Here is a 15,416-nt window from a genome sequence, read left to right as displayed (position 1 = left end):
TCTCTGCCTTGTATCTGCGAGTCCACGTGGCATATCAGCCAAACTGTGCAATGGCCACCTTATCTATCACTCTCTGTCAGGTAATAGACTCACAGAACGACTCTAAATTCTTAGCCCAGATGAGGTTGGAATCTTGGGTTGTGGTATTTAAAATTAGGAATTAGTAATGATGCAAGCTTCAAGGTTTGAAAACTTCACAGACGTTGAGTGATGTTGGGTGCATGTGAGTCTTTTATCTGGTTCTCTTGGTGACCCTTAAAGGGATAGATCAATCAAGACGTCTAAAATTATTTATGGGTGTTAGTCTTGAGTTCTTTATTTGGACAAGAATACAAAAAGCTAATAATCACTGCAAAATGTAAAATTCCGGGCAGCTATTTCTTTTTTCCTTTTTTTGTGTGGTTGCAAATTGCAACCAACGGCTCACTCCACCCCTCCCGACTAAGATGTCGTCACGTTTTCGCTTCTTTGCCGAAGGAAACGGATTTACGAAACACTGTAGAGTAGTTTGTCTGTATAGGCCTTCTGTAGAAACAACATGGTAAATTCCATGTAAGGGGACCCGCGGTGTATGTAGATAGAAATAGCTCATTCTAAGGTAATACAAGAACAATGCTTCATTAGGTAAGGTCTTTGTACACCTCTGAAGACATAGTTATGTATATTGTATTGCATTTCTGTCAATAGACCCTCCAAAAAATGTAACATTGGATCTTTAAAGGAATAGTTTACCCACAAAATGGTCCTTTCCATAGTAGGAATAAAAATTACTATTTTTAAGTCAATGGGGACCATTTTGGGTGAACAATTCTAAAAAGCTCACATTGCACAAAAAACAGGTTTCCAGGTTGCCACAGCTATTGTGCATACAAAAATTTTCACAATACCCTGTCTGTACATAACCTGACGCATAGAAAATCGTGAGTCTTTAATGTTCTGTCAGCCGTCGTAGTGTTTCGAACGGGAGGCGTGGAGTGAGCGGTTTGTTGCAATTTGCAACCTTGCCGCTAGATTTCAATGACTGGACCTTTAACAACTGATGATTGGTTCTTTTTACTGAAAGGTGGGACTAGTGTTGCTTTTATCATATATGGATTAAAAATGTAGGGGCCAAACAGCGATTTTGCAGCTATTAACAAAAATTAGGTTTACAAAAGAACCCTTTAGTGAAAGATTCTCAAATCATTTTAACTTAATAGGGTTGCACAGATGTTACAAGTACTTCCATGCAAATGAGTGCATTTATTTTCAAAAGTGCAAAGCTAGGTCAAAGTCCATTAAGGGAAGTTATGCCACTCGGCGGCCATCTTTGCAACACTCCTCCGGGCAGTTATTACGTAATTCAAACAAGACGTGAATGGGAATACTGATATGTCTAGATTCGCCGGCTAAAATCCCAATTAAACTACATATTTAAAAACAACATTTAAAAATGACGTAAACTGTACCATAGCGTTTGTTTCCTATAATCAAATTGCACTTAAAACCATTATTTTAGAAACTATGCATGCGCAAAGCTTTGCTAGGGCGGCCATATTGAGCGTTGCGTTCATCCCCATTCATTTCAATAGCAGTGACGCATCTTGTTAATATTAATATATTTGGCTATAGGTCTAGCTTTACCTCACCGTGGTGTACTTATCATATCAGTATACTTTGCGATGGTGTTTAAAAAGAAGCCTTGTTCTTTTGCTTAAACAACAGAGGGCCAATTACAAACACAAGTGTATGTCGTCAAAGCTGTCAATCATTCAGCTATCACGTTTGTCATTTTAGTCAGTAGAAGTCTCCACAAAGCTCTTTGTACACACACAAGCACACAGACAGATATGCGCGTCCACACAGTGCTAAGTGGTGTGTGTTTACAGCTTGTTCATTTCCACTCTGCAACTGTTGGCTAAGGGAGTAAGGGCAAGAGAGGGAAAGAAAAAGAGGGTGATCGGAAGAGAGAGGGAGGGCTGGCGGGCAGTGTTTTTGTCCTGAAGAGAAATAGCCCTCTAGCTTGTAATTGGAGGCAGAGAAAGAGAGAAAGAAGAGGGAGGGAGCGACAGCAGAAATTGCTTGGCTCGGGCTGTGTGGGATGATAGTGTTTTTGACAGGTAAATAAGGCTGTGATTGTCGACAGTTACACTGCACCTTTCTGACCCCCACACACACTGGCCTCTTCCATCTATATTTCACTCTGACACGCGTGCTGACTGCCCCTCTCTTTACTTCTCCTTCGTCTCGCTGTCCTTTCTGTCTTTGAATCCCTCAATCTCTCTTTTTATCTCTTCCTTTTCTTCCGTCTTTTTGTGAGATGTTTCTTGGTACCCAGGATGCATCACACAAATGCTTTTAGCTTGCAACTGGTTTACCAAACAAATTCATGTAAAAAAATGTTTTTCATGCTTTTATATATCAGTCATTTGTACTACACAAAACTACAAGTGTTAGATGTTGTATTTAGTTAAGTTTTAACTTTTAGTAGGCTAACTATATCTTTCAGGGACATTGTCACACGTCTCCAACATCGCTTGCAAAACATAAACCAAAAACTAGTGGTATACAGCTATTATTTTGCAGGTAACATCAGCTCAGAGATGTTTAGTTTATTTAAACAATCTTATATTACTGGCCAATATGTAACAGATAGATAGATAGATAGATAGATAGATAGATAGATAGATAGATAGATAGATAGATAGATAGATAGATAGATAGATAGATAGATAGATAGATAGATAGATAGATAGATAGATAGATAGATAGATAGATAGATAGATAGATAGATAGATAGATAGATAGAATTGTTTTCTCTCCATTACCAGCCCTGTATCTCTACTTTCCTTTCTCCCTTCTTCCATCTCTTCCCATCCTCTTTTATCAAGTCAACAACCGTCTCTGCCCCTCCCGCTCTTTTCTGCCCTTGCCTCCCTCCCTCTCTCTCTCTACCTCTCTCACTTCAATCTCAAGTGTTTTCAATTTTATTCTAGAGTGGAATTAACTACCCCCGATGTCAAATTGCCGACGAAATCGATAATAATATCTTTACAAAAGAGGATATTCCAGTCTCTCGCGTCGGCTTTTGAAAAATGGAAAATTTAGCCGAGATTGATTCATTAGTTGACACGTTATAGGACGGTATAAGTATTGATCGCGGCCTGTCATGTCCCATCTCGGCTAATCGAAGCTGAGGCGCTCTGTCGATGGGCGCATTTTTCATAATTCCAACGCCGGGGAGAGAGACTAGCCGACGGAGGCGACTGCAAGGCACTGAGAAAAAGAAGAGAGTGCACGGGGCGAGAGGGGGGCAAAAAGAAAGATAGACAGAGGAGAGATGGCTGTGGGGAAATAGGTAGGGGGCAAAGAGGGGAAGAGAGAGAAATAGAGTGAAAAAGAGGTATGGGGTAAAAGAAATAGGCTAAATCGCAGGGCGTAAAGGGGTTTTTGTTAGCGTTCACGGAAATAGCCCTACAGCTGACAGGGTAAACTGACTTTAGGCCTGGAAAAGGTGTGTTAATAGGCATTGGGGCGTAAATAATTAATTCATCAACTAATTAAACACAAGCGATGAGAAAACGAGATAGGATGGAGAACGCGACAGGAAAGATAGCGCTGCGCTGAGACGCAGAGAAAAAGGCCACTCGCACCACTCGGGGAAAAATGGGCTTTAATAGCTATAGTTGAAGCTTGGAGGTGTGAAAATGGTAAGATCGGACGAGAGGACCGAGTGAACGGTGGGGGTAATAAATAGAAATCGAATGGCTTGAGTTCAGCAGTAGGTCTGAGGCGGAAAAAAACATATAAGGAAAGTGAAAAGGCGATGACGTTGATTGAGAAACTTTTGATAGTTGCGCCGTTCGCTTAGAGAAGTTGTTTTAAGGGCACCCGTCTCACACGAACTACCACAGATAGGACCATTTCACCGTCAACGCCAATCAATGTAATACATTTGCTCCTATGTGTTTTTTTCGCTCCTAAAGTTCATCGTTTTAGATAACGAAGATGCGTATCTGTATTAAAAAACAAACGCCTAGTCCTCATTTTAAAAGACTCGCAGTTTGATTTACAAGCTAAACGTATTAGGCCTTGGATTGCACATCTCACAGTGTTGTCACGACGCTTAAGTCATAGGTTTAAATGCTTATACCACTAGACAGAGAGGGGAAACCTTTCAATTGATCATGCATGTCCACTCTATCCTATTACAGAACTCCATTATTCAATTAAGTCTGTGATCTGTGGCCAAACTCTGGACTGGAGCAGATGTTGGATGCGGATTGAACTCCTTCATCAAAAGCAGTCCTACTAAGTATTTAGATTTAATGTCGTTAACACTTCACATTAAGAGAGATCGTTCATATGGATATAATAACATATTGGCTTTACGACATTAAAACAGAGAAATATGCAAGCCATCTCTGAATTATTGTGAGATGAATATGAATATTAAAGAACAAACGTGAGGCAGATTGAAATGACTGATTTGAATTACATTAAAAAGAATGATGGAAAAAGAAGAGAGTGTGTATGTGTGCGGTAGATGGAGAAATAGAGGGAGGGGTGAGCGGGGTCTTGGTACTTGGCAGTCTCCGAGTATCTCAGGTTCTCTCCGGCCGGGGAAAGCGGTCGATATTTAATTGTTATTGCTAGCATGGAACGTACGGAAGCGGTGCCTGTACGAAAATTTCTCATTTATTTGGTATTCTTGTTTTCTCTCTCTCCCGTTCTCTCCCTCACCCCCTTGTAGAGAACAGGAGATGGTGTGGGGGGGGTGTTTATTTAGACATTTGTGCTACAAAAGAGAGTGGGGACAAGGGGTAAAAACTGCTTTAAAATCCTCTTTCTCTTACCAAGTTTAGTTTTCTTCCTTAAGCGTTGCGCACACCATTCCACCTGAGCAACACGTCGAGTTCACTCCTCTACCCAGTCCACCTTCACCCCAACCTCCATCCACCCCCACCTGTCCAAAATGAAAAATCTGTCATTTTCCATCAAACGTCCGTACAAATATTATCTACACTCTATTCCAAGAGATCGAATCTTATTTAGGGCGACGGGACTCGCCATATGTTTTCAAATTTCATTCCTCCGTGAACTTTATTTTCTCCGACTTCGGACAAAATTATAACCCGATCGATCCGCTATCTGCCCACTGTCTACATATATTTTCTGGGGCGGTCTCCTTTTTTGCGCTCAGACGCACGTCAATTTTCTGACCCTTTAGCACGAGACCAGGTGCAGAGTAGCGAAAACTCTCAAACAAAACCGATAGCAGTTTGTTTATACCCGCAGACTCTTTACCTCTTTCGTCCCCCTTTGACCTATCTTCTTGGTCCTCGGTGACATGTCCCCTGTCTCCCCCTCTCCTCTGTTCACCGGTGCGCTCCACTCGTTTCTCGTACACTCGTTTCTCGAACACTAGCGCGCGTCTCGTCATGTGCAGCGTTTGATTTCACTCTTACCAACACACACTCTTTTCAGTCGGACTTGCGAGGAACTACAGAAACCTGCGGGGTGGGCTTCGTTTTGTTTTAATATCTAATTCGACACTCGTAATGGAAACTCGTTTTTGTTCTTTTTCTCATTCTCGCGCGTTTTGATTATACTGTTTTTGTCTCGTAAACTCGCCGTGACGTTACTTTCAAACGTTGTATTGTGAAAGAGATCGAAGAGAAAACAACTTGATGCACAAGTTGATTTGCGGTGGTTTCCACTCGCTGTTGTGGGGTGCAGATATTGCTATCCACGGGACCCCGGAAACGCAAGTGTTGAGTCGATGTGAATGCGCAGCTGCAGGTGAGTACACCTCTCCACTTTTTGAATGTGTGTCTGTGTCCAAATGCTACATTAAAACAAAAACTTATTGACGGAAATATAACTTACAACTTTTCTGTAGAGTGACTACAGAGCACGTGGCAGGATGCTGCCACCTTGGGTGTTTGTGAATTTTCCCCGTTGCAGACAACGTTTACTTTTCATGACAATGATTAGAAAAACGTGTCACATTACGCAGCGCGGTGTGTTATAGCTGCGGGCTGCTTAACGGCGCTTTGGGAAAGGGTGAGAAAGGAAGGGGAACTGAAAGGTGACGCACTGTACACCTGTACTCGCGAAGCGATTGCTTTAATGGGCTGGTAATGATTCATTTTGCTTTTGTTTTTAAGTTTGAGTTGGGCTCGTCTAAGTTTATGGTTTAAGATGAACGCAACATTAGACTCATCAAAACTATGTGCACAGTTTGTTTAATATAAACAGAAGACCTAGTCGATATGTGTAAAGCAAAAATATATTTATTATATTTAATTGACCGTGTGTTGTACAATGCACTTTGTGCTGTAAGCAAATAGTAATTTAATCTTAGAGGAAAGTCTACACTTTGCCTTAAACTTTATTGGTATTTAAAATACATTTTACAACACTCTATCTCTCTTACTTGAATCACTGCATGGGTTAGTAAGGCCTTCAACCAGTAAGGTGGAATGGAAATTTATATAAACACAAAGTGCACTTTATGGCATAAATGCTTTACTGAACAGCCATACAATAGAAGTGTAGATGTTGTTGGTGCAAAGTGAGATACTACATATATGCTGCATACATGGAATGATGGGAAATGTAGTTTAACATGTCCCCGAGTTCTGCTGAGACACGAGCATGTCTGCAAAGCCTATAGGGCAAAATTTATGGAGGGTATAACAGGCTCATTACTACTCCAGTGAGAATAAAACACTCATAAATGCTTGACTTGAATATAACCTTCTCATCCATTCATTGTAGTGATGACACCACACTGGACTACAGTCAATGACTACATCATTCCTCATTCGCTTTATGGCTCTGAGAGACATTTATGGGCTTCGAGGGTTTAAGTAAGTGTTAACAAAAACGGGATACTGATTTTATTCAGCTGGGTGCTGTAAGTATGGCCCGTACAGTGGCATTGAAACGGTGACGGTCTGATTTGATCTTGTTCTCAGGACAGATTATGTTTGCTAGTCCCTAATGAAGGTTTCAGTAGGATGCTATGCTAAATGCTCAGGTTTTAATATTTAGATTATATGTTTAGGTTAGGTTTAAGACTGAGGCGTATTGAGGTTTATTGAAATAAAATGTTCACTTGAAAAAATTGCAATATACACAACTAAAAGTCTGTTTAGTGTGTGTATATATAGTAAGCGTTTCTTGTGCTTTTCAAATCTTTCAAATATAGTCTACAATCCGCTTTTTCACCTTTTTATGTAATGTTGTACTAGCCTGTCTTCTATCATCTGCTGCATTTGTGTTGTGCTCCGACAACACCAGCTAAACTGAATTTCTTTTTAATGTTAGAATTCAAACCGATATCACACCAGTTTCGTTACACTCCACTTCCCTTCCTTTTCTCCCACTTAACCCCATATTTCATTGTTGAACGGAGACTAATTTAACCCAATTTAGCCACACACGGCTCTATCCACTCCAGGAGTATGCCTAATTACCCTCAATTAAATCCTTAGCAAATGAGAAAATGACTTTCATATGAAATAGAGCAACATGGTGGAGCGCAGAGAACAGACTCCGGTGGGTTGTTGGGCTTATGTTATATGCTTGTGAGGAATTGTAACAATTTAATGGGGATGTGGGATTTTGCTTCAGGCCTATATATTATAGCAAATATCACAGAACGCAGTGCTTGAAAGAGTGTTGCTTTGACATTTAGTTAGTGTGAAATTGATTCCAAGTAATCCTAGCATGATTTGGTGGCGATTTTATTAACAGGCCAAACTTTCTTCTATTCAAGGATTTCAAGTTGTATTTATTTAAATAGAAATAACTAGGAGTGATTAATTAAGTGTAATAATAAATCATTTTCCGTCAAGATGAGTTGACCTTTTGCCCAGCTTTTTCAGCTTCAGACAAAAAACTAGTTGTGCAGCACTCTTGTTTAATCGTTTAGATCGTTGTTATTCGACCAGCACTAGAGCGCCCATTGATAATTATTACAATCGCCGTCACACCAATACTTTCACGCTGCTTATAAATGTCCAGTTTGCCTCGAACTCTGTTGCTGTAGAAAGAGGCGGCCCAGAAAAGGCGATGCAGTTAGAGATAATTGTAAACAGTGGTAGTAATAACACCAGGCCCAACAGTGATAACAATTAGATTTGATTTCATTTGAGGATGCCTCCACAGCTGCTACCCCGTGCCCCCCCAATAGTCTTCCAACCCCTCAAACAGACCACTCTGAACCCCAGCACCTAACAACAGCCCCACCCCCAACCCATGGGGCCCGTCTCCCCCTCAGATTAAAGTGGGTGTGTTAATTCGGTGGTGTAGCGATCGAAGAGCTCTGGCAACAATGGGAAATGGGCTATTGATCAGACCTGCTCAGATTAAGACTGGGGACTGGAGCTCTGTTTTGCTCTCTTTTCCTTTCCTTTTCTCTTCATTTTCCCATCCCTCTCTTCTGTCTCTGTAGTTCTTTTAGAGCGTGTCTTTTCTTCTTTTCCCGGGCTTTATTTCTGTCTCTCTTTCTATTAGTTGTTTCTTCTTCTTCCTTGTTTCTTTCGCTGTATCCATTTGTGTCTAGACGTGTATGGATGTACAGAGGCCTCTGGCTTTCTTTGCCTCTCCCTCCTCACTTGCCTTCGCTCTGTGTTGGTCATACATTTCAGTTCACTGCGACAAAGCAGTTTCTCTCTTATTACGTGAATGTGTCATCACAGTTGTCAAGAGGAATCATTGTTTAACAAGTTTACATTATCAGGTGCTTTTATCCAAAGCGACTTATAAATGACTACAAGCTGTTTAAAAAAACAACTTTGAGTATATTATTTTTTATCTGAATATTTTAGATCTGTATAGGCAGACAGGTATTCCAAGGGAAGGGACCCAAATGTTTTATGATTTTACAAAACCAGAACCAAGACCTTTGCCAAAATAATCCGGTTGTGAATTGGATCCGCATTGAAAAGTAATAAACCATACAGTAGGGAAGTGGACAGTAAATCCATAGCGTAGAAAGTGAGCTTTAAAAATCTTGCTCTACCTATAGGAATAACCTCAATCACTGATAATGGGATAGGTCAGTCTTCCCCCTCCCACCTAATAGATGCACCATTGGTTTTCACCTCAGTCACTGACATTAGAACAAACCACACAGCTTGCATTCATAATGCCATCAGAGGAGCCTGTAATACACTAGACATTATGTTGTATTACTGTTCGTATATGTCAATGTGTGTGTGCTAGAGAGTAAAAAGGATGATGGAGATTACATCGAACTGTATTTCTTACCCATTGTAAAACATGACGGATAAAATATGATTAAGTTATTTTTGCAGGCTCTATATGAACTATGTACTATACAATCAATAGATTGAATGGATTTTTTATTTCTGAGCTTTTGAATCTGGATCACGTGAGAATGGACTTGTGACCCTCTGTAACCCGTATGTTCGCTAGGGGGCGATAGAGAGGTGTCTGAGGGTATATGTTGAGTAAGTCTGTTTGAGACCGACGAAACTTTTGTGAACCTTCGCTACTCAATCCATCTTTCTCATTCCAGTTTCTTTATGCGCTCACCCTCAGGTCTCATTATATGGCAATTTCCACACACCAGTGACTTCCATAGGTTTACCTAATGGATTATAAAGTAGAGGATTAAGGATCAATTATGTCATTTAAATTTGTTAGGTGTAGTCAATGGCTGGAATAAATCTCTAAGTGATGTTTGCGCCTGTTCAAAATTCAGAATCGGCGCAATAGCCTGTGAGATCAAATCTAGCTTCTCCTTAAAATATCCAATTTCAGGTTTTAGTTAATGTGACAGCAGTTTGCCAGAGCACATGCTTCGGATTGTGATATAGATTCTAAAGAAATCCTGAAAATTTGGCATAGTCTTTCATCTCATGCACCTGCAGGCAAAGGTGCTGAGACGGAATAAACGCATCAGTCACCAAACGCAGAGCTTCACACTGTGTTCTGAGATAGATAGTAGACTTAAAGTATATAATATTTCTGCAATGACAGTAATATGAGTGTGATGTGTTTAAAGATGATGGGAGTGTGGTGACTTTTGAAAGAATGTGGTTGAATGTGATGTTATAAATCTTGAACACTTGCAATGGCAATGGCAGGAAAATCGCAGGAGAGGCAATTGTGTATGCAAATATGTTAGGACGAGAGTAATGGGTTTTTTTCTGAAGAAAAGAATGAGAGGGAGAGAAAGAGGGAGGGAGGGAGGAGAACACACACACACGCACTTCGTATACGAGACAGAGGAGCGGAAACGGGTCGAATCCTACTTCAAATTCTCTTTCCTCTCGGCTTGTCGACCGGGGAAAACAAACCGACCCGAGGCACAGCGAATGGGGATTTACTAATTAACTACTTACCGAGAGATGCACACCTCCTCCGCGCCCTCCCTCTCTCTCATTCAGTTCCCTCGGTCGTGGTTATTAGTGTAGAGGTGGTTCCACGGTTCCCGGCTCCGCGCGCCCCCGGATCACACTCAAAAGACTGAAAGCGCACGCGGGTTGCATAGTTTCTGCTTTGGACGTTTGGATAACAAGACCAGAAAAAGGCTGAGGTATGTCATCCGTATGATGTTATAAAAAATAGCTAGACAAGGAGAGAGATTTCATTGTTTTGTTTTGTTAAAATTGATAAGAACTTTTTGTAGCTTTTGAAGCTGCTTATCCTACGTGGTGCATTTTACTTTAAATGCAGTTAGTACTCCTTTAAACGTCTGTAGCCTATAAAAACTTTAGGTTATTGTTTAAAGCAGCCTATATTTACACAACACAGTGCGTACTTCAGTAGTTTGTTTTTTATGACATTTTACAATTTGCCAAATCTCTGTGCAATTTTGAAGAGCGCGCGAGCTCAAAAACAGTCTGTCGATCCGTGCGGTCCGTGCCACGTCGGATTAGCTGCTAAGTGTCTCTATTTGTTAACGCTGTTCGTTGAGCCCTCACCTACACGCCACACTATCAATCAGTCAATTAAACAGTCACTCTCATGGCAACTAGAGACGTTTAATGTGGACTAAGCGCCGGCTGTGTGTGTATCCCTTCGATCTGCCAAATGACCGAGCTCAATTTACTCTCACAAGTGCATGTAACGTGTGCTGCTCCATTCATTCATCCTTGTCATGTTAGTGACTGTTCAGATGCACGGGCGAGGGGAGAATTTTCGTTAATTCCTTATATTAATATATTTTACGTTAAAAACTTATTTTTCTTTATTTTCCTGAATATTTTACATATTTCTGTGGGGATACTATAATGAAATATCAGACGGTGGACCAGCCTATGTCCAGTGGGCTATGGAAAAGTTTGTATATTTCGTATAATAGTGTCCTAGGTCATTTGCTTATTAATGCCTCGCTTTGTGGATAGATTTGTAGAATGCTATGCGACTGTTAAAAAATACAATATTGTGACTCTTGGGTCTGGAAGACTGAATGAACTTAAAATAAGTCTTTGCACATGCAAAATTATACAGCACACAGTTTTTGTTAAAAAATGCCATAACATTTTTCCAGTTGTTCCGTCCAGACTATCCTTTATTTGATTCTTAATTTAGTTTGAAAAAAGTTGCATCAAAATGACTACCATGGTCAATCTTTGATACATTTGTCCATTGTGTATCTCATCAATTAATCGTGATACTCGATACATCAATAATATTTTGAGTGTTAATAAATCAATCATAAATATAAATAATTATTTTGTTTGAATAAATTTGGATGTAGGCCTACTGGTCTGTCAATGTGTTTTGTCAAAGTTTTTGGATTTGTTAAATTATTTACCAAAGGAGAATTGCGAGTTCTTAGAAGTTTTCGTTTTTATTTTTATTGCGCGTTTGCAGTTTGCTTTACAGCCCTGACTTGGCTTATTTTAAAAGTTAGCTGGTGATCATTAGAAGTTTCAGGAGTGATCTTGAATGTATTTCAAAGAGCAATCCAGAGCTCTCGAATCTGACTTGAATTTAAATTATTACACAGAGAAAAAGCATCAAAAACGAACATTTATTTTATGGTATACGAATTATTATATTTTTGTTTTAATATTTTGTCGTTACATAGATGGTATCATTGTTAATTTAGTTATTTGTCTTATTGTAATTTGGTATTTAAATGATTGGAAAATAATTTACATATATCTTCATGTATTAATATAGGCCTATTTACTGTTTACTAACAATACTTTTTCTTTGTTGTACCAAAACGTTTTGTTTTTCTATTTAAAGTTTGCTCAAAACGCCTGTTGATTATAATTTACAATACTCTTTTTTCCAATAAAGTTTTGTAAAATTTTTAGGAGTACCTTAATAATGATAATAATAATATGTAATAATAATATAACTGTCATAATTATAACAACAATAATGAACATGTTTAATTGTCGTTTGATCGTAATTATGTTCATTATGTAACGAAACGAAAGAGAAATTGTAGAGCAGATTTTATGGGTGATTTTGTTACTTTTGTAAACGTCCCTGAAGAGACTTCTGAGACACTCTTTCGCAGTTATTTGACATATTTAGACCTATTGCATCTTCCGAGTTCACTGCACTCTTTACGTGTTTTCACATTATTTGATTTCAATCAAAGTAATTAACCGCAGGATGTCAGTCCACGAATTTGGACAATATCCAGAACATCCATTAATTAAATCACATGCCCGCTTGAGCCGTTCCTCTGCGGCTCCCTCCTGAGTCTATCTCTCTGTCAATATTTGTTTGAAATATTTCCGACATTAAATGGCATTTGGGGAAATCTCTCCTCTCCACATCACTCAGTTCCTCCCCCTCCCTCCACTCTCAACACTGCTTTGCTTAGTTCCTGAGACCGACTCAGCTCACCTGTCCAGTTTTGTTTGGAACAGAATTCTGTGTTTGGAGCCTCTGGTCATGCCCAGTTACTTAAGAAGTAACTACATTATATCTGCTAATCATATAGGAGTAATACAGTGATTGATATAGTTATGTAAGTAATATAAATATTGTCATTGTTAACTAATTAGATCTAATAACATCGTTAAAATAATTATTGAATAGTTTTCGTTAATTTGCATTATAGTATTTTATCCGCTTATATTTATAACTGTAAACTATCCGCTTGTTATTTTATATCGGGAAATTTGTGCGTACAGAAATTTGGTTTGCTAAACTTCGGTCTTTTCCGATGTGAAAAAAAATTACTTTGACATTCCGTAGGCCTACACTTTTTATTCTCTATCGATTACATTAAAAATTATATAATAAATTATATAATAATATGATATGAATGCATATATTTTGCAATGTGTATTATTTTGCAAATATAATGCTAAAACTTTTTATTTTTTAAAAGATCAAGCTTCGATCTAACAGACGTGTGTGTGATAAGGTAAACTGTAGTCGGGTATATTTTGCTTGCTGTTTTAAAAAATATTTTATACTCGGCACTTTATTGGAAAGCTCTTCAATCTGTATCGTTTAAAAGCTTCGACGTTTACCTGAAAATGAAGAGAAAGAATACTTTTTTACGTTTGTTTAGGAGAATGCTGCTATAGGGAATGATAAATCGGGGGACTGAGGGCAACACGTCTCTTATAACATTTTAAAAGTCTTTGCCATGTACAAATAATATAAAAAAAGATTTACCTTTAACATTAATCATTTTTTTATGTTACACTTGTCAGCCTCTTTTTGGTATGTAATTACAGTGACATACATGAACGAAATTAAAACTATGTTTGTAATAAAATAATGGCAATAAAAGAAGAGAAAAATAATCTGTTTATTTCGTTGTTTTTCATTACAGCGCATCAAATTCACTGCACGGAGCGACACAACTTTTGCTCTCCGAATTGGATCAGATAAAGTCCATAGATCTCGGTCCATCCTACGGCCAGCAGCCACGGTGCCGGCTCCGGCCCTTGGTTTCCGTCTGAGGCGAGGCCACTTGGGAGTGCCGGTAAGTGCAACTCGCAAAAATATGCACCAGGTTGCTGATATACTAAATATCCGGTAACGCTCGCGTCATTTTGCATCTGATGCTCGTTTTGCTTCGTGAGCCAACAGTACAGAAGCGAGAAACAGATTACGTTCATAGTCACAACATGTTGCCAAGCATATGGCTTTGATAAGCATGCATAATTTTTAACATCTGTTATACAACGTATAAGCACTGAAATGAAGCGTCACCTGAAATTACTACAGTTTTCAAGCTTTTTACATAGAAAATGAAAAAAATGCTCAAATGTTTGGAGAAAAAAAATCTGGCTGGACTTTTTTGTATTTAGTTTTGCATCTGCGACCATGGATATAACATTGCAGAGCTTCCCAACCTAGCCATAAATAAATGTTTACTTTTTTATTGTAATTACTTTTAAACAATTAATTCAAATAGATGAAAAAAGTAACCCTTATGTTTAAGAAAGCTTAATCATTTTAAAATTGTAAATCAAAATGCATTTTTAAACAGATTCTTGAATCCGTTTGTATGCTGTGTAACTTTGAAAAGCCCCAGGCTCTCACTCTTCTTTGCACTCTTTCCCCTATCTCTTCTACCTCCCTGCGAACACCTGGTAATTACAAACTTGTACACAATAATAACACCAGTATATATCCATCTATCTCTCTATCTGGCTTGTTGGCGCTGTGGAGAGTGCCTGAGAGCCTGGGAGCCAGGAAAGGTCAGTTAATCGATGGTGCCCAATTTGACAAATCCAAGTAAGTCTTATCATCCACAGCGTTTAGGGGCGATAGAGGGCCTCTGAGATAACTGCTTAATCCTGATGGCAACTGGAAGGGGAGAGGAGATAGAAACGTCCGCAGGAGAGACAGAGACTGTAAGGACTGAGAGAAAGTTGCAGAAAGGTATAGACAAGAGGTTAAATCACAGAGTTCAGAGGATACACATATTTCAGATCAGAAAGAATAAAAAACTTTTAGAAAATAAGAATGGTGGTATTGTATTGATTCTTTTTTCATATAAAGGACTGCAGACTGTGGCAATCATACTCGCACACACTCAAACACTTGTTGGCTACGAGAGGTGCTTAGTCAAGTACGCATGCTTCCCTCTCCCCGTCTCAATACAAGCTCAATGTAATTCGATTGAGATTAGTTGCAATGGCATGACAGGAGATCCCTAGTATTGCCAAAACACTTAGGAGGCAATGACAGTCTCCCATCGACATGTGCTAATACAAGACTCCACGACTGGCCATGCATCACGACTACAGCATCCACACACACACAGTTAGAAGGGTTTGGGTGTGTGTGAACTGTGAACCATGAGTAACTGAGCTCATAACACGGACAGAACCAGAGATGTAAGTGAAAGATACAGTAAGAATACATCGGTTAAAAGCATGAGAGAGATTAGAGAGAGACGAAGGGCGTAACCGGGATGAGTTATAATGTGGAGAAACAGAAATGATCAGACAGATCTCGAA

The 15,416-nt window shown here is 39.2% G+C and overlaps 1 protein-coding gene across 5 annotated transcripts in view; it reads left to right on the top strand.

Moving 5' to 3' along the window:
• Nucleotides 1-15,416, top strand: part of erfl1 (Ets2 repressor factor like 1) — a 68,363-nt gene that overhangs the window by 28,880 nt on the left and 24,067 nt on the right. For 3 of the 5 annotated variants that reach the window (XM_057339568.1, XM_057339570.1, XM_057339569.1), the window contains one exon: nt 13,778-13,930. The gene's annotated coding sequence lies outside the window, so the exon portion shown is untranslated. Of the gene's footprint in view, nt 1-5,567; nt 5,782-10,280; nt 10,556-13,777; nt 13,931-15,416 lie in introns of those variants that run through there. The other 2 variants (XM_057339572.1, XM_057339571.1) reach the window with 2 other exon arrangements.

This window comes from Triplophysa rosa, linkage group LG8, assembly GCF_024868665.1.
Source record: "Triplophysa rosa linkage group LG8, Trosa_1v2, whole genome shotgun sequence".
NCBI classification, from domain to species: Eukaryota; Metazoa; Chordata; class Actinopteri; order Cypriniformes; family Nemacheilidae; genus Triplophysa; species Triplophysa rosa.
This window is presented reverse-complemented; position numbering and strand designations above follow the sequence as displayed.